Below are 20,503 nucleotides of genomic sequence, written 5' to 3'. Positions count from 1 at the left end.
TTCCCACAGGCAGGGGCCAGTGTGTCTGTGAGGTAGAGCACTGGTGGCCAGGAAGCACCACTTTACGACTCGGCACCATGGGCGACAAAGAAATATATCTCTTAGACACAAATCTTAATAAACTTTATTTTATTACATCAAAGATTTAGATTTTCTTTGGGTTTCATCACCTTTTGAAAAATCAACTTCTTTTTTCACTCAGTATGTTATAATAAAAATATACTTAAATGTGGGTAAATATTTTGGGAGGGAGTATTTCAAATATACATGTTTAAAATATATTTCATTATATTTAATGAATCCGTTTATTTATTAAATAAGAGTAACACCACATATGTCCCTTGTGATAAATATCATTTTCTGTTCGAGTCAGCCGCAAAGGCGTAAAGTTTCTCAAAGGCTTTGTTTTTGCAAGCTTGGCTGCTCAGTTCACACTGTTGTTCGCTCCAGTCAAGTGAAGTTATTATCCTTTTTTTAATATACTGCACTTCTTGCCCTCGTGAACCTGTTGAGAGGTTCTGAAAGGGACCTGAAGAGTACCACTGGCTCCTGAAAATAGTGCTGACTATGAGGCAGAAAGGGGGAACTTCGGTTTTATTCAGTTCCTAAGATAACACCATACAGAATGATAGACTCCTCTGGACTGTTTGTCCCCCCTCGCCCATTGTTCTTCCTTTCATTGAGTGAGACTTGAGGGGGCCGTCACAGGTAGGAGAGCAACAGAGATAATTCCCAGCCCATGGTTGATTGCCCCCTTATAGACACTCACTCCCAGGGCCCTGAAAGGCCTCAGACGCTGGTGAATAAACTCCTACTCGCTTCCATAAACTTTTTCTCCTCCCGAATTTTCCGGGGATGTGAGCATCTCCCAGCCAGGCCCGGGGATGTCTCTGAAAGAGAGCCTGTTTGGAATCAAAGCCCGTCGGCTCCACCCCTCTCTGCACACACACAAAAAGAGAGTGCCTCTGATCCAGCGCTCAGCCAGTAAAGACGAGCTCTTATTTTCCCTCCTATGGTATACCATCCCAGGTTCTTTTCCCTCCTATAGTATACCATCCCAGGTTCTTTCCCCTCCTATGGTATACCATCCCAGGTTCTCTTTCATCCTATAGTATACCATCCCAGGTTCTCTTTCATCCTATAGTATACCATCCCAGGTTCTCTTTCCTCCTATAGTATACCATCCCAGGTTCTCTTCCTCCTATGGTATACCATCCCAGGTTCTTTTCCTCCTATAGGTATACCATCCCAGGTTCTCTTCCCTCCTATGGTATACCATCCCAGGTTCTCTTCCCTCTTATGGTATATCCATCCAGGTTCTCTTCCTCCTATGGTATATTATCCCAGGTTCTCTTCCTCAATGGTATACCATCCCAGGTTCTTTATCTATAGTATCCCATCCCAGGTTCTCTTTCCTCCTATAGTATACATCCCATGTTCTCTTTCATCCTATAGTATACCATCCCAGGTTCTCTTCCTCCTATAGTATACCATCCCAGGTTCTCTTCCTCTTATGGTATACCATCCAGGTTCTCTTACCTCCTATAGTATACCATCCCAGGTTCTCTTCCCTCCTATGGTATACATCCCAGGTTCTCTTCCCTCTATAGTATACCATCCCAGGTTTCTTCCTCTTATGGTATACCATCCCAGGTTCTCTTTCCTCCTATAGTATACCATCCAGGTTCTCTTTCCTCCTATAGTATACCATCCCAGGTTCTCTTTCCTCCTATAGTATACATCCAGGTTCTTTCCTCTATAGTATACCATCCCAGGTTCTTCCCTCTTATGGTATCATGTCAGGTTTCTCTCTCTCCTATAGTATACCATCCCAGGTTCTCTTCCCTCCTATAGTATACCATCCCAGGTTCTCTTCCCTCTTATGGTATACCATCCCAGGTTCTCTTCCCTCTTATGGTATACCCTCCCAGGTTCTCTTTCCTCCTATGGTATACCATCCCAGGTTCTCTTCCCTCCTATAGTATACCATCCCAGGTTCTCTTCCCTCCTATGGTATACCATCCCAGGTTCTCTTCCTTGCTATGGTAGATTATCCCAGGTTCTCTTCCTTGCTATGGTATACCATCCCAGGTTCTCTTCCCTAGAAGAGTAGAAGCTGTTGAGGAGCCTTTTGGTCTTAGACTTGGCGCTCTGGTATTGCTTGCCGTGTGGTAGCAGAGAAAACAGTCTATAACTTGGGTGACTGGAGTCTCTGACAATTTTATGGGCTTTCCTCTGACACCGCCTATTATGTATGTATGTATGTATGTATGTATGTATGTATGTATGTATGTATGTATGTATGTCACTAATAAAACAGACGCTTTGGTAAAGAGAAAAATGACCAAGGGGGTTGACCCTACAGCAGGAACCAGCAGCCCTAAAATCTTCACAGCCGAGCAGGGTCTCAGATGACATCACTGGGGGAGATGGCAGCATTGTTAGCGTCCCAACATGGGGCAGTGTATTAAATGCAGCATGAGRTTGATCCCCTTTCAGTCTMGACTTAGTTGCACAGACTCTAAGACCTATGACATAGTCGCACATTCTTAGTGTGACCTCCCTCATGCAGCCTGTTGGCTCCCTTGGAGAGTTAAAAGTCACAAAGAAGAGTGCTGATAGCCACCAGGAAGATTTCAGCACATTAACAATGCTCTTTTTCACTGGGCCATGCGGTGGGTTAACGAAGGACCTGCTAGTGATAGCAGTGGAGCGAGGAGCACCCACTTTGATTGACAGTGTCTGTCAGGGACAATGAACTCCACTTCAACATTGTATTTATGTSTTCCGTGTAGAGTTGTTCGACTGTGACCCTTCCATCTGTTCTTGCTAATCTGTCCATCATTTGGACCGGGTGTCTCTTGATAGGCATCCGTCCAGTCTCCTCTCYTTCTCTCCAGTACGTATAGACTAGTGTTTCAGATGGAGAGAAATGAAGAGGACAGTGAGCCTCACTAAGAACCTCACTTCAGTCGAGTTCAGGCTTAACTGAATGACAACAGACGGAACACAATATGGAATTTTATTGAATAGTTTGCGGTAGGCCTCGTCTCTGAGTCTCTGAGGAATGCTCATCCGAGCCAGATGTTGATGACAGGTCGCTGGCATCGAAACCCCCCCACTTTGAGAATGGTGTTCCGATGACGGTCCTTCAGGTTTTTATGTTGGTGGTGGTGGGGYGGTAGAAGGTTGTTGGAAGACTGTTGCTGCAAAACATCAAGTGAGAGAGTTAACATAAGTACTCCCCTAGATGTATGCCCATTGGTTGACAGAAAGGGAAGTGATTATTACACGAGTGATCCCATAGGTTAATCAGCAAGCGTGGTGGAATTGCCTTAGTGTGCCATGCTCATTGGCTGAAGTTAATAGGTGAATGACATTCCCTACGCTTGCTAATGGTAAAGACGAGGAGAGACATGACGCTATCCTGATGAGGTAACATTAACACTAGCATATAAATACCTGCTTTGCTGATGAGGTAACATGGGCACTCCATATCAATACCTGCTATGCTTAGAAGGCGCCATTATAAACACTACTATTAATACCTGCTATGCAGGTAGCCTAGTGGTTAGAGAGTTGGGCCAGCTGGATCGAATCCCTGAGCTGACGAGCTGAGGCCAAGCTCAACAGATAAGAGGGCATCCAGGGGACTTTGAAGCTACTGCTTTAATCTGCATTATTACAGCTGACTCATTCAGCAGCAACATGGGCGATTAGAGTATTTCTCAAAGAAACATGAGAAAGAGAAGATGTTCATAACCTTTGTTATTGGCCTTGACCCCATGTGTCCATTGAACTTAAGGGAACCCGAGAAAGCTGACAACAAAGCAGGATGAGGGGGAAAAAACTCAAGGTTACTTGCGTAACCCAGGTTCTCTGATATTACAAGTGAGATATCTCACATGTGGGAAAAAGTTTGAGTGGCGATACAGTGCTTCTGTATTTTATACTTTTTATACTTTTTCAAACACTTCTACGTTTTATATTTTTAACCTCTTAAATGTAATGGCATAATGTAGATTCCCACCTAAATAGACATACCCATATTTGYAAAGAAGATATCTGAGAGATTATGAGGAATTGATCAAAAGATAGGAGTTACATAGTTCAGAATACACAAGATCAAGCACACGCAAAATATGTATTTTGAAAGTAATCTTTCATTGACAATCTATAAGTGAATTATTGATTCCCAAAGCTGGAAACYCATCAGATGGCTTCCACAAGATGTGAACAATATCAGAAAAAAATGGGATTGATAGACCTAACAACTAGAAATGGGCAGATGTTTTAGTAAGTGGTGTCAGGTGTGGTCACGGGACGTTTCCAAGTGTCCCTAAACCTCTCCAAAGTGGCATATGTCTGTAAATTAGATAATTKCAGTGCTATTACATATTTGCAATCCCTAAATGCKATTTGTTCAGTATAAATACACAATTRCTACCATATCAACCTCACTCAAACATTGTGGTGGTGTTATGGGGTATCCASGGTACATGCAAGTGTTCTTTCAACCTCTACAAAGTGTCAGAACTTAGCTAGCATCAAATGCAGCTAGTTAGTTTAGCCTACTCAAACACACGGCTCAAACAGAGAAGGATGCTATGTTAGCTAGCTGGATATGGCTATCCAACACTGAAACTCTTCCAAGTCTGTATCAATCATTACAGGGATGTAAAAAAAATGGTGTTACCTTGGAGAAAACTTCTGGGGTACTATAACTTAGTTCAGTTAAATCTCAATTTGCATCAACAGTTGACCAGATAAGAAAGTTTGTACCTAAAACGCAGGCTTTTTTAAATGCCTGTTTCTGTTTAGTGTATGTATTTGTTTATTGTACTATACACATTAAGAAAAAAGGGTTCTAAAAATATTATGCGGCTGTCAAAAGGGTTCTACCTGGAACCTAAAGGGGTTCTTCAAAGAGTTCTCCTCTGGGGACAGCCCGAAGAACCCTTTTTGGTGCTAGATGGTACCTTTTTTCTGAGTGTAGTCAGCAAGAGATGAATCTCTCTGAGCTGAAACACAAAACATTGCACACCAGATGTCCCTGTGAAGTCCCCCAAAAACGGCAAGCACATGGCCTTTAACGTAAAGTTGMCCATTAATTAATCCCTGTTTCTCTCTCAAAATACCCTATCCTTCGGCTCTTTTACTGATTTCAACACACTCGGGAGCTGAACTATAGGGGAGTGAAAAGCTCCATAGAAGAAGTGAAGTGTCTTAATTAAAGCCCAGAATTACCAGCGCCCTCCACCTCTCCCTGCTCCTTTCTTCCAGGCCCAGAGAAGCAGGAGGAATGGTTCAATCCCACTTGAAGGCCCCCTTGTTTTCTACRGCCAATAGAAAGTCCCATTAGATACAATGACAGAGAGAGGGCTCAAACTAAAACTAAGACTCCTCTGCCTKTGTCATCCCCTCTCATTATTTCCAAAATTAGAAAGCGAGAGGGAGTTGAATGTGGCTTCTTCAAATCCTCGGCATGGCAACACTTGATGCTAATTAACAGAGACTTATTGTCGCAAACCAATGTATATATAAGGGTTTAGTGGGCCTAGAGAAAAGCCCCAAAGTGAGGGTGAATAACTTAATGGATAACTGACACTCATTGGCTTTCACCCTGCCCAGCCTGGATGGAGCTACACTATATTGTCCTTTTAAAATMAACTAATTGCTACATAACTTCTCATAGAACTTGGTCCAGTCAGTCAGTTCAGATAAATATGATGCACAGTAGATGGGAATAAGACAAGACAGTTATGTTCATTTTATGTGGGATACAGAAAACTGTAACTTAGAAACTTTATTATGTGGATCACACACACAACTCCATATTCCAAAGCACCTTAGACTTGTTTTTCGAGGATCAAAGTGGAATATGGTTAGAGGAAGTAGAGCTATACTCACTTGATAAACAAATAACACGCTTTCTAAATACTGTAGATYTTTCATGCGGTTACCATTTTAAGGAGGACGGATGTCTTCTTTATTCCAGTTAATAAACAAATAATGTGATTCAATCCATCCAAAATMAAAGGCTCTAGTTCCCTGGATCCTTTCCCCATTCCACTGTGGAGTGGCACAAAGAGAACGATGCAGAAACCTTGGAGTCGGCACTTTCTGATTACTTATACATGACTTGGCGCTCACTCTATTATTCCAAGGCAGAGGATTCGTTTTCTTTGAGACTATGCTTTTCGAATTCGTCCTCATTTTAACTTTTCTTTTCATGACCGCAACGTGCCCCTTCAAACAAATCAGGCCCTCTTTTCTTTCGGGTGGTGGAAAGATGAGAGAATATGTCAGTATGTAAATTGTCGGTTCATATGAGGCTTTGCTCACAGCCCTTTTTTTTGTTGTTCTCCTTTTTTTTCAAAGCCCCCCTCCCCACCCCAAAAAAGAAACAATTATTTGGACCACAAAGGAGATGTGGAGGGGGGGATTCACTGAGCAAACGATATAAATCACATTTTGGGGAGCATTACAAAATAATTACACATATGCTTAGATGGGAGGCATTCATTGGGGTTCACAATATTTTAGGGATTAAAGATGTTAGTGGTGCAGCCCTCTCTAAGGGACGGGGATCGTTGACACATTCAAATGCAAAAGCGTAGCATTTGGAGAGTGTAATGCCGTCTGTCTCTGGCGCCTTCTACAAATTTTGGAATGGCTTTCCTGCATCCAGACACTGGGCCTTTAATGCCTAAATATGTTCCCTCGTATAAAGCAGGGGACAAAGGCAGGCAGCTTTCATGGTGTAAAAGTAATTACCTTTGAGCTGATCAGAAAAATCTCCTCCATCCCAAACCTCTGTCCACTGCAACAGGCAACTGACCACAAATACCACAGTGTTTTTATTTTATCTCACACTTTAGTCCACCATTCTAACTTCATTTTGGAGTGAGAAAGCACAATACCTGCGGTGCTATTTACAGGTGTACTTGTCTTTCGTCCCTTGAATGTCTTCAGAAAATATACCATCGCAAAATATGTTCTCCAGATTTATAAAACGTGTATTTTCCTTTTACTCAACTGTGGTCATCTGTGATGAGATAGACAATAGAATTTTAGGCTTTTCAGCCTGCTAAATTCTGCAGCTCAAATCAAAGTCTACTTCGTCATTTGACCTTCTCCATGCCATAAAAAATAACCACATTTGTATCCAGACTGTAACAGAGACTCTGGATTTTATGTTMTCTTTCTTCTCCCTGCCAGTGTTGATCTGCCTGGCTGAAGTCGGGGCCATGAAATCCCTTTTTTGTTGATGTTTAGACATGGAAATGTAAAGTATTCATGGCAATTATAGGCATGAGAAATTGATGAAATTACAGTCTGTTCCTTGAAAGAGGCAGAGCGGGTGCGAAACGAAAGGCGATTGGCTGTGTCTGCAGTGTGGTGGTGGCTTTCTAACAGGTGAAGGGCCCCGTGTGTGGGATGACTGGGATCGGCACGTGAATGTGGCAGGACAACAGGCCTCCTGCTGGGCCGGCACAAAGAGGGGGCACACACCAGAACCYCCAGGACATTGACTGAAATGAGCACCCACTCTTTCTCTGAGGGAAATCTTTTGGACCTCCTCGAGTGTTACAGATACGGCACATTTCACCAAACGAAGACCTTCAAATGGGAGGTGAATAGCTTAGTGCACGCTTTCATTTCCCCCAGCCCTTTTCAAAGGAGCGGCGATATGGGATGAATGAGCGCCGCTTGAGAATATCCTCCGTATCGCCTTTCTTTCTCTTTGTATGTGTGGGTGTGTGTGACTTTAGTCCTTGTGAAATTATTAAACAAAGGTGGTGTAGGAACCTGAATGAAAGCAGAGCATGCTGAGCGTGTGACTATAATCTGGTGAATGATGTTGTGGTGGACGTGATAACGTTTTCAAAGTGAAAATGAAATGAAAAAGCATGTATTTATCCACTCACATTGTGAAGGGAATTGTATTAGCCTTGACCCTATTTGTATATTACCAGTTTGAATACTGAATTCTCTGTTCTGTTTTGTAGCATTTGTCATCTTGCTTGTTGTCAATTCTGTGGGATTCCAAGAACCGATTTCATACTTCTTCAAGATCGTCCTTTTGTTTAAAAAAAAGTATATTTAATAGAAAAAATACTCTATAAGTGGCAAGTGTTTTTCTGCCTTTATATTGAATGTGTTTTCACATGAGAGAGTTTAACYGTGACACAGCAGAGTGRAAACAAGCCTTTCATTCAGAATCAATGCACCTCTGGGGTGGGAAAGGAAGTGGAAAGCAACTTCTTGGCCTCTCTGCAACAACCCCTTTAAGGCAGGCCATCTGATAAACCCTGTTAATGAAAACACACACACACACACACACACAGATCGAGGAAAGCAAATCATCCTATAGCCAAGTCCCATATTTCTTCTGCTGCACCCTGTGTGAAGTGCTAAGCTAACTGTGTCTTGAGATGTGGCAGAGAATAAAAGTCCAAGGAACCACTGTGGCCCTTTATGGGTTCCATTCACAGCCATGCTTCCATGAATACAGCAAAATCTAAAATGAAACTTTCGATCTCTGCATCACATTCAGCTTGCTAAGAATGGGGACTTCCTTTTTAACAGCTTCCCCCACCAACCTTTTGTGTTCTCTCTGCTCGTAATAGTCTTTAGATTTCTCTCTGACCCAGCGAGGGTTATAGACTGCTGAAAGACTCCCCTTTGTCACACTCCGAGAGAATTATAAGGCAAAGGGGGAAAAAAAGAGGCTTGTTTTTTTGGTCCAAAAGTGATTCACTTTAAAAGGCAATGTTTCCTGGATATGGACAAGGAAAAAGGTGCKTATGAGGAAGCAAGTAGTGTCCTAAAATTCCTCACCTTTTCTCCCTCTTTCAGAAAATGACTTCAGTCCATTGAAGGTCAGCATGCAGAGCGTGGCTCCTGTTTAAAAATACACAGAAGTATTCATGTTTTATTCAGAATCAAATGTAGTATCAAGTTGAGAAAAGGTCCCATAAAAATGTCTGGAGGGCCATTGGGACCCCCAGGCCCTTTGTAAAGGGGACCCCTCCGCATCTGAAGGAGGAATGATTTCATGACTGAGTAAGAATGAAAAAACACCCCTCAAGAACAAACCTCAGCTCTTGTGACTATTTTTGTTATTTTCTCTCTGAGCAGTAACACCTACATTGTATTCAGAGAGACASAGAGCATTCAATGGCCTCCGAAAGAAAACCCATTCACTTCAAGGCAGCTGGGCAGGCCAAGTACTCAGTCCAGCCTCTTCACTCTTGGATGGGTTTTGTACAAAGCTCAGATTCAGAGGCCTCTGTTTCACTCACTCTGACAGAAAGTGACTATAAATTCACCTTGTGGGGATTTTTACAGAGCTTGCTAGCTTCTTGGAATGCAGGCCTCAGTGTATAGAGACACAGTGGRATATTACTCTATTTCACTTTATCCCCATTCATTCTTACTCACACAGATACAATACATATGAGCAAAAGACAAAATGATGTTTTACTCATAGCTGAGTGTGTTTGGTGTGGGTGGCTTAGGCTATTGCAGAGGGCTTGCCTTTTCAGGTTTCTCCAGGCAGTATTTTAGGCACCCTGCTCTGTGTCTGTCTGTCAGAGAACTGAATACAGAGGACCCTGAAAGCCCCTCTTTAGAGTGCATCCCAGAGTTCAAAAGGTCCTGCAGAAATGTTTGGGACCTTTCTGTCCGCAGTCTTGACCATCAGTGGACAGGAGAACCACTGGAGGTTTCAGGGGCTGGTCACTTCATGAAGTCCCACGCCAAAAGAAGTCCCTTTTGGGGGCGATTCCTTTATTCTCTTTATACCTCCACCTTCTCATGCATTGTGCTCTCCCTYGCCACTGTTTGTATAATCTATAGCAGCTCTCCAACCTTTCATCGAAAGGCCAGGATTTCTCAGAGTTTGAAACCGTACTCATTGCACATTGTTTGAATTGTATGTATTCTACTTCTGTCAATTACTCTTAATGCTATTGTCATTATCTCTCAGATGGATGCACAATAGAGAGCAAAAGTAATGGAGTCTTTTTGTAGGTATTAAAGGAGGCCAAAGCCTATGGAGAAATGAGTGTTTTTTTTTGGAGAGTTTTGTGATGAACGTTGAAAATAAGGTCTGTGGTAAACACAGACTTAGGAGATSGTATACGTTTTGTTCTATGAATTTTGAAGCATTTGTGTAATCACAACAAGCACATAAAGCWTCATAGTTCATAAAGGTCATGTTAACTGACTGATATTATCTCATYGACCAAACTTTATAAGATCTCCTAAGCCTGTGTTATCCTCAGACCTTATTTTCGGCATTTATCACAAAGCCCCATTTAATTCCCCTATAGGAATGGTTGAACGAACCAGAGGTAACRAATTTCCGTTTTTTAGGACTACAAGCTGGCGAGCTCTATATCATAGAGGTTATTCAGAACATTTGACCAGCATGGTAAATTCACCACTATTTTATGATGATATAAAGAATGGATAGAGCCAATTTCATATTTGGGCTATCAACAAAGCATGGAATAGTCCTATAAAAGTAGTTTTTTACTCTGTTTGTAAAATATTTTCTGTCTTGGAAAAGAGTGTTGTAACAGGTGGAAAAAAGACAACTTCAAATATCTTTAAAGCTGCAGTCAGGAAGGTTTCCAGTGATTTCAATGAATGACTAGAGTATCATAGAAAGTTGGACAGAAAGGAACAGCATATGCTGAAAATGATGCCTCATCTCATTCACTTTGTATGGATCAACAGATCCTGCCCTAGCATGGTGCCGTGACAACAATGATATTCAGTGGGGCAACCACATCAAAAGTTATTATACCTTTGATTCAGAGAACAAGGATACCAGCACAAGCAGCTTGGGATCAGAGGTTCTCCATATGGGGGGGAGGACGGGGCGCCAATATCACCCACCTCTTCAGGAAGTGTACTGTGAAAGCCCAGAGTAGTAGGGAAGGGGCTCCCCACGGCCATGTGGAGTCCACACAGCCAGCAGGCACAGCGGCTGGCAGCATTATCCRGTTGGAGGAAGAGATCCAGGGCTGCCAGTCCCCGTCCGCTGCTCCCCCATGCCTTTCAACCCCCGCGACCTGCCACACAGAAAAGGAGATTAGGATTAATCTTGCGTCTGACATGCTGATATTAACACCATTTTTTTCTGTCTTTCCTTTTAGTTGCTGTACATTTTTGGGCTTGTGAAAAAGGAAGGAGGGGTGGGGGGCCAAAATCAAAGTCTGGGCCCTGGATTACTCCTTGAGAGGGAGGGGGCAGGTTCAAAGGGTTTTTCTTGTGATGGACACAGAAGGAGAATCATTTTGGCAGAGGACAATATCGTGTCAATATCACTCTTTATTGATCTGATTTGGGATATGTGGGTTCAAATTGCCACAGGGAAAAAGAGAGGGCTTCCATACTTTAGGTTTAGTATGTCTCTCCATCTCAAAATGCGCACCAGCCAATGAAAATCGTTGATGTAGTTGATGATAGCTGTTCACACACTTAGCCCTACGCTAACAAATTCTGCATTAGCCAATCAAAGATCTTAGACTTTGTATCCTACAACTAATGGCATTTCAAAAAAATAGGTCAACTTGGCCATGAGAGATATATATATTTTAAACCTCCAAAATCAAGGTTTACTTTCTTCCTCTTGGTCTGTCACAATTGTTGTGTGTCAATGTTGCATGATGCATCCTTGACTAGGCTACTAACATTAGACAACTCTGGAGGCACGTTAGACAAAATTAAATAGGCACGTTTTCTCATATATGATCAAATATTGCGTTTTTTGCTTATCACACACGTCCATGTGCTTTTATGCAAACATTTGAAATTAGGTTCTTACAAGTTCAGAGTGCGAATTATACCGTGACATTCAGGGGAGTCTCTATTGGGTGCACGTGCACACATTTATTTTATGGGCCTAATAATAGATACATGTCATTTAACTGGAAATATTTGTGAATGAAATTCATCTGGTTGTCAAACAAATCACTTCAAAAACTAGGCAACCTGCGGCAGCGCACATTCATCCACTCCATTTGCTGAATGGAAAGAGACATCTGTTCAAAAACCATAAGTGACACACGGCGACTSTCATTAAGCCTACTATAACGGTGTGTATTCACAGATGCCAAGGGAAGCCATGCCTCCCAAAAATGGGAACAATAAAAAAAGAACAAAAACGAATTAATTCTTGTTTCATAATTGTCCTTCAATTCGCAAGTGGCTCTTCATGTTTTTTGTTTTTGTTTTGATGTACGATAAACTTACACAGAGTGCAAATTACAGGGGAGACATGAGCTCCTCTCTAAATATTGATAATTTGACTGAAACGTGCGCCTCCAGCAAGAGCGTCAATCTCYCCGGAGAAAGCATTTGAGCGAGCGAAACAGCGCCCCTCTGTTTCTGTGTGTGTAGCCCATGTATCTGATGCTGTCTGGKCAAAAAGAGGGCCACTGTTTCGCTCGCTTGGATGCTTTCTCCGGTGAGATTGATGCTCTTGCTGTCGGCGCGCGTCTTGGTCAAATTATCAATATTTAGAGACCCCCCCTTCCCACTAAAGTTTGACTTTTGTTTCCTTAAGAGGAGCTCATGTCTCCCCTGTAATTTGCACTCTGTGTAAGTTTACTGTACATAAAAAAMGATTACGCGCCTCTGGATTCAAATAGCTATCATGTACCACTATTGCCATCTCTTCCAGGTGGCACGCATCGCTAAAGTGGTTGACTTGAAATCTGCAGGGCACATTAACTGTTGCTATGTGCCCCCCTTGTGTGAAGATGTTTTGTTAAGCAAAACARTGTTCACTGCTAGTCCTCGATGCTTGATTCAAATAATGCATATGTCATGAAGTGGATGATTATAATAATGCATGTCAAATGTTGTTCATGTAAAATGTTGTTCATCTTAATCTTCATTTTCAAGGTTTTGGCAGCACTTCCCTTCGCACCACACTAACACAATAAATATAATTATACATTTCAAAGGAAAAAACTATATCTCACCTGGGATTCAAATTTACCACAAACTGTGAAAATTACCATGAGCCAGGCTCGCTACACTGTGAGCTTTTTGGCAAGTTTATATTTTGCACACGTTTTTGTTCGTTTGACTATCAGATCATGCCGTTTGACTTCTCTGTTAAGGACGTTTTCATGAAAAAGTGTTCAATCACGTCCACCTACATCAACATCTGTAATTGGCTGATGCAGAATCTGTTACTGGAAATAATCATGTCCAGCTGGTCAGGTTAGCATATAGAGCTAAGTTTGCCAGGTTATGTGGTGCGAACAGCTAGCATGTAGCGTTTTATCACGTGCAACTAAGTTGACGATTTCAATTGGCTGATGCACATTTTGAGACAGAGAAAAAGTTTAAACGTAATTTTTAAAATTTTATATAATGTTCACGTGTATGGACACAGGGACTTTAGGTAAACCCAGCCTTTCGATAGGCCTACTCTGTTTCTGAAAAWAAAACAGACGAGTCAAACAGCACTGTGCTCCGAACCAGAACTGAAAGCTTAATTCCTGAGACCATATGTTGTTTAATGTCAGTGGGACCTGTTGCTATTCGTGGGGAYTGCAAAACCAAACAAACCTTACTAAATTAAATTGTGTTTTCACATTTCTATTGGCTATTGTTTTTCTACTTCTTTAGTCCCCCCCCCCATGTGCTAAACAGGTCTTTGAATGAATGACAGTTATCGCGAGATATTGGGTGAAATTGTGGCTATGGAAACTTCTGGTTGCAGTTCCCTTTTTGTTTTAATACAAGTGGATTAAGGACTGATCATATTTCCTTGGTCCATTTGTATAATAACAAACAATGAACTCCATTAAAAATGATCATATTTAGAAAAGCAGGCCTCCAACCTTTAAAAAAAAATAAAAAAATAAAAAGCTGTAAAAACAACAATAAAAACAACAACAAACAATTGTTGGTGAAATGATATCACGTGAGATTCACAGCACTTCAGGCGTATTACAGTGTCTTAGCCTGACATTATTGCTCCTTTAGTGGGAAAAGTGAAATGTCATTGTCTGGAATTTTCCCTCTGCCTTTTGATTATCCCTGTGAGAAACCCTGCTCCTCCTAAAGTACATGAATAGTATACACTTCCAATTACACTTTACACTTACAGGGTCTAGGCCAGGGAACCCTTCAGAAAAAMACATACTCACACACAGAAAAGGCAAAGGGCCTTTGCTGTTATGCAAATATATCAGTCGGTAAACGGTTAAATGCGAATTATATTTGAATTAAATGAGTCTTTGGCTTTCTATAACTGAATTGCAAGACGAAGTCTCAATACAGAATCCCCACGCCGCGGTCACGCATATTATGCACTTGACGAAATGCGAACTGACATATATACCATGGCTCACTTTGAATCCGATTACTCGGCTAAACCACATCAATACCATCCAGCCAACAGGCGCTAGCGTCCCCCCATTCAAGTTGCCAGAGAACAACCCCAGCTCCTCCTTGGTACACAAGCGCCCTCYCTGCCGCTGCAGAGCCCCTATGCTCAACCCATCAGAGAAACTCAAAAGAGCCCTTTCGACAAGGTGCTTTCCTCAGCTCTCCAAGCTCCGGCCTAAAACAAAGCTAAAGATTGTGTCGACGTGCCCAAATTCCCACTGCAGCCCCGTCAGCACATACAAGRACTCAGGTTTAAAAAATACTCTCCCCTTCAAAGACTCAGGGCTCTTTTGGTGTGCCATCTTATTGAGTAGGTTTTCCCAATGTGTTCCCATTATCAGAGACGCCATGCCCATAGGGGGCACAGGGGCACGTGCCCCCTCAGATTTGTCCTGTTTAAAAATATATAATAAATAATAATAATATTGTTGTTTCTGTGTAATACTACTAGCCACCTAGTAATTTTATGAAGTTGGCTTATAGCCCAGATCTCCCAACCTAATAACTAGCTACGAAGAAGCCATTTCAGGGTATCAATCAAGGTAGCTAGCTTGTCTAACTACAGGTAACTGCCAAAATAAAGGAAACATAAATTGTCTTCAAGGGTGTTGGGCACCACAAACCAGAACAGCTTCAATGCACCGTGGCATGCATTCTACAAGTGTCTGGAACTCTACTGGAGGGATGTGACACCATTCTGCAATAATAAATTCCATCATTTGGTGTTTTGTTGATGGTGGTGGAAAACGCTGTCTCAGGCACCTCTCCAGAATCTCCCATAAGTGTTCAATTGGGTTGAGATCTGGTGACTGAGACAGCCATGACATATGGCTTAGATTGTTTTCATGCTCATCAAACCATTCAGTGACTAATCTTGGATGGGGACATTGTCATCCTATGGGGGCATAGCCATGGTAGCGAAAATAATGGCCTGCCCTGCATTTTTATACATGACCCTAAGCATGAGGGGATGTTAATTGGTTAATTATGTCAGGAACCACACATGTGTGGAAGCACCTGCTTTCAATATACTTTGTATCCCTCATTTACTCAAGTGTTTCCATTATTTGGCAGTTACCTGTATCTTAGYCTTTGTGGCAGCGCTTTGGTTTTTCGTGGAGCACATTTCAACCAGAGGCGTTTACAAGACTTTTCTAAACAACCTGCCAGGTGCAGAGGGATCCCCAAAGATCCAGCTAGGCAGTGTAACGRTATGAGGACCAAAGAGATTAGGATTTTAATTAAATATGTCCCCTGATCTCCCATGACTGATTTAAGACTAATGAGCATTCTATGAGGGTTTCAAAAAGTCCAATGTTTTTAGCCATCTATCTTAATGAGAGAAAATAACCAAGTTTTGAATTGAAATGGTTAGTTGAGCTAAGGGAGGGTACAAAGACCATATTGAGGCAAATGTTTCCCATATACAGTACCAGTCAAAAGTTTGGACACCTACTCATTCAAGGATTTTTCTTTATTTTTACTYTMTTCTACATTGTAGAATAATATWGCTGACATCGAAACTATGAAATAACACATATGGAATCAATGTAGTAACCAAAAAAGTGTTAAACAAAGCAAAATATATTTTACATTTGAGATMCTTCAAAGTAGCCACCCTTTGCCTTGATGACATCTTTGCACACTCTTGGCATTCTCTCAACCAGCTTCATGAGGTAGTCACCTGGAATGCATTTCAATGAACAGGTGTGCCTTGTTATTAAAAGTTAATTTGTGGAATGTCCTTCCTTCTTAATGCGTTTGAGCCAATCAGTTATGTTGTGACAAGGTAGGGGGGCTATACAGAAGATAGCCCTATTTGGTAAAAGACCAAGTCCATATTATGGCAAGAACAGCTCGAGTAAGCAAACAGAGACAACAGTCCATCATTACTTTAAGACATGAAGGTCAGTCAATGCGGAAAATGTCAAGAACTTTGAAAGTTTCTTCAAGTGCAGTCGCTAAAACCATCAAGTGTTATGACGAAACCCATGTGTCTCAGTTGGTAGAGCATGGTGCTTGCAACGCCATGGTTGTGGGTTTGATTCCCATGGGGACCAGTAAGAAAATGTATGCTCTCACTATTGTAAGTCACTCTGGATAAGAGTGTTTTCTAAACMACAAAAACAATATATATAGTTAACTAAGCAAAACATAACTATGAATATATGACCAGATATAGGATGGACTAACTGACATTGGTAGAGGTTCGAAGGAAAGCCTTCATAGACAGATTGGCTACCAATGAAATTGGGGAACAGGTGCATTGAGAGCAACACACACTGAAAKGCTTTGTCCGTTGGACTTGTGCCTCTCTCCGTTTGAAAACGGGGGTTATGTTTAATGCAAAGTTAATATCGATGTAATGCTGGTCAGAGCTTCTCTGTATTTTAGGCCAGTCCTAATCCCTTCAATGTTCCGCAGTGGCCGGATCCTAGTCAGAAACAGATGCTGAGCCAGARTTGAAGAGGGAGAGCCTGCGCAAGCAGGCGGCTTAGCGAAGGTGTTAAGACCAAAGCAAAGCAGCGTGTAAAATAAATACCATTCAAAAACACAATTTAAACTTGATGATTATCTTCTAATAATATAACCAATAATAGCCCACGTTACTTTTTAACAGATTTGGTAGTATATTATTTTTTACATTTCCCTGAATGTTGTCATAATTTGCAATCATGATCAAAACCCCCCCTTACTAGGGTATTTATTTGATTAAAGGAAAATAATAGAATTTGTCTAAATGCAAATGATGGGCATCTGCTCACTAAATTGGCTACTCTTAAATATATTGAATAGACTGGCAGAGTGAAAGTCAAGGAAAGAGTCGAATATATTCGGTTAAACAAATAAAGAGGTTGCAAGAAGGCAATATATATATTTTCAAAACGTTAAATCATTTACTTAATTAACCTGAATTTAAAACAGTTATTCTAGTAGGTTAAACGGTTCAAATAATTATGAAGCAGTATTAACGACTGGATCATTTAAATTTTTAATTCAGGCACATCTTGTGTCTAGGGACAAGGAGGGTGGGTGGTGAGTGCACCTTATGTGGATATAATATCTTAAAAATGGGTTTAAATGTTTAAAATTGATTAATTCAGCGACTGACCAGCTGTTGTATCTATATTTGGTAAAGAGAAAACAATCGTGCTGGCTTGGAAAGCTAGTAGAAATTAGTTTCGGTCACTGGGGCTAAGCTATATTTCCTGCAAACCATCTGCTTGATTTGTACAARAGGGGGATTTTCGAGGGATCGCGAAAGAATAAAATGCTTTGAATATACCAGTGATGTTTTTTTGTCTTCTGTGAAGGTGGGTGCTGTGTTAAGGTGTCTTAATATAGGTTTGGCTAKATTTTGTCTTTGCCCTGATAAATACATTATTCAATGGTCTGAAAAGATAAGAGTAGGCTTGTTAATGTGAAAGTGTTTCTGACTATGTTATTATTGTCATGGCTCTTTTGCATAAAACGCGTATTAACCTGAAAATAGGATAAATAGTCCAAATMAACTAAATCGACCCTGCTTGCGTAACATGCAAGACGACTGGATCAGAGGGATAGTGGGTAGCCAGCCTACCAGTGTGAGATCATTTGTCAAATAGATTTAAAAATCATTACAATTCATGTTGTTGTTAGTTATGGAAGTAGGCTACCACACTGTAAACAAAATCMAGTTATTTCAACTATTATTAAGTAACTGGTTTCCTAGCCTTTTTTTGTTTACTCAACTTTTTGGTTAGTGTTACCTAAATGTAAAAAATGTTGTTGGCCCAAACTTAGCTTCAACATTAGAAAACGTAGGCAAAAAAATCAGTCAATTTAAAATGATGTGTTTGCTCAATTTGTCTCGTATGTTCTTTCAACTAGAAATTATTATTTTGGCATTTTACATTTAAAAAAGTTCAGAGGAACTAGTTACACACACTGCTTTTAATATACAACGTTTTCAACTAACATATTTGACTCACGTTGACTCCATTGTGCATGTTTATTTTTACAGTAATTAGTAGCCTATTAAACATGTCCTCACCTGGGATTTGAACTCACAACCTCATGGAGCGGTAGGTAGCCATAGGGGTTAAGAGCATTGGGCAAGTAACGAACGGTTGCTGGCTTGGATTCCCGAGCCGGCAAGGTGGAAAAGTCTGCCCTTCAGCAAAGCAGTTTCCCCCAACAACTGCTCCCCAGGCGCCAATGARGTGAGACATCGATTAAGGCAGCCCTCCATGATTCAGAGGGGTTGAGTTAATGCGGAAGACGCATTTCAGTTGAGTGCAACTGTCTAGGTATCCCCCTTTCCAACAGTATTCCAAACTTCCTGTTACCCCACAATGTCTGTGTCAAGAACTGATTTAACCTGTATTGGTGCACTTCAAAGTAAATKTCAYCTCTGTTAAAAGTACACTCAAGAAAAGCTATTTTATTTATCATAGTGAAGGCGTAACATTAAAACAGAGAAATATGTTCCACCATTAGACACCTGTACAACTATAAACAAATACATCAAATCAATGATGAGATAATAGATTAACTGATAATCTACACAGACGTGGTGATTGGCATTTTACATTCAAACAATGAATCCTGATCTAGGATAACTTTTAAAACATGAAATTATTTGGCTTGCTCTAAAAGGATTTGGCTAAAAGCAAATCTACCCGCTAACTGGGCAGAAAAATAATGTTGCGGTATGATTGTTTTGTAAAGCATAAACGGAATTTCAATCTTACCCAGTTACATTTGAGTTACATAGCACGAAGATCGGAAAGCCATGAACCAAGAGGTTATGAGATCAAATCCCAGGTGAAGACATGTTGAATAATGATTACTGTATATATGAACAATGTAATCACATGTGTCGAATATGTAAGTTGAAACCATTGTATGGCAAATGCCTGTTCCACAGCCTTTTCTTAGTTGCATGAACATATGAGACAAATTGAGCAAACGCATCATTTGAAATTGATTTCACTTTTGAGTACATTTTATCATGTTGGTTGGTCATGTGTTACATGATTTTTTCATTTTATTACTTCAGGTAACACTTTGAGAGAAAAGTTTAGTGAACAAAAACAAAGTTTTTGTTCACTAAACCAGTTACTGGTTACTGGAACCAGTTACTTAATAATAATTAGTTGAAACAACTAGATTTGTTGGTGTGTTTTGTTGTTGTTTTTATAGTGCATGCATCTATCTTCCTGGGAAGCGCCTATAGAGCATCATTTCATGGAGATTTACCTTCTGCGCCATCCCTTAGGACACACACGGGCTTTCTRTTCCCCTCGCATTCAAAGCAGAACAGTTGACTCTTCAGAAAGAAATGTGTAAGGTAACCACTTGAAAATGAATGGTTAGGATTTAGGAGAACAAACCCGAGAGAGCAGCAGTCAAACACCATTAGTTGCAGGTCTTAGCCAACAGGCCTCAGGATTCACCTCTCCTGTCGGATCACACAGAAAATAACTTCGAAATAGATTCTTCCTCAAATAAACTATTTAGTTAACTTTCCCCCCTGTTTTATAATCTATTTCATCAATGGGTGTTTATCATTTTCCTCCTGCAAGCTARCCTGAAACGTTTTTGCTTTGACATACTACAATGAAATGAACTCACGTGTGGCCCAGCATGCGTCTGAACTAGCCCCCTATACAATGTCTCCCTTTCTACCCGCAGTATACCGTGCAAGAAAAACTTCTGGAGCTTGACATAAAAATAAAAAAAATAACGGAAAGAAATCACGCCCTTCATCTATTTGTTTCAACTTGTTTCTAAACTTTTAACTATTAAAAATACGATCTGACATTAATTGAATGACAGCAGTGTGAACTATGTATAGCTGTCATATTATAGCCTACCCGGTTTATTGGTGATTTATGACTAGGTCTATACATAGGGTACTAGGGGGTAACTAGTCCCCCTTAKGAARAATGTCTAATTGCTGACACAAAAAAAAACATTTGGAAAAAAATTGGTATGTGGATGAAGGTCATGCTTAGGTGCATAAACTATAAAGGGAAATAAATGGCTACAGTTTACACTTTTTTAGTTATGTCATGAAATGTTGTTTTTAGAAAAG

The 20,503-nt window shown here is 40.8% G+C and overlaps 1 long non-coding RNA gene across 1 annotated transcript; it reads right to left on the bottom strand.

The window, feature by feature from the left end:
* Positions 1 to 3,008: 3,008 nt before the first annotated feature.
* LOC111952143 (uncharacterized) lies at positions 3,009 to 18,605 on the bottom strand. The gene is made up of 4 exons (XR_002875689.1): positions 18,458 to 18,605; positions 10,912 to 11,087; positions 8,845 to 8,907; positions 3,009 to 3,206 (listed from the first exon to the last, which is right to left on the bottom strand). It is a non-coding gene; the product is annotated as an uncharacterized lncRNA (long non-coding RNA).
* Positions 18,606 to 20,503: the final 1,898 nt, after the last annotated feature.

The sequence above is a fragment of the Salvelinus sp. IW2-2015 genome, linkage group LG26 (genome assembly GCF_002910315.2).
Source record: "Salvelinus sp. IW2-2015 linkage group LG26, ASM291031v2, whole genome shotgun sequence".
Lineage (NCBI taxonomy): Eukaryota > Metazoa > Chordata > Actinopteri > Salmoniformes > Salmonidae > Salvelinus > Salvelinus sp. IW2-2015.
Note: the sequence above shows the minus strand (reverse complement) of the source record. Positions and strands in the feature narration are given on the sequence as shown.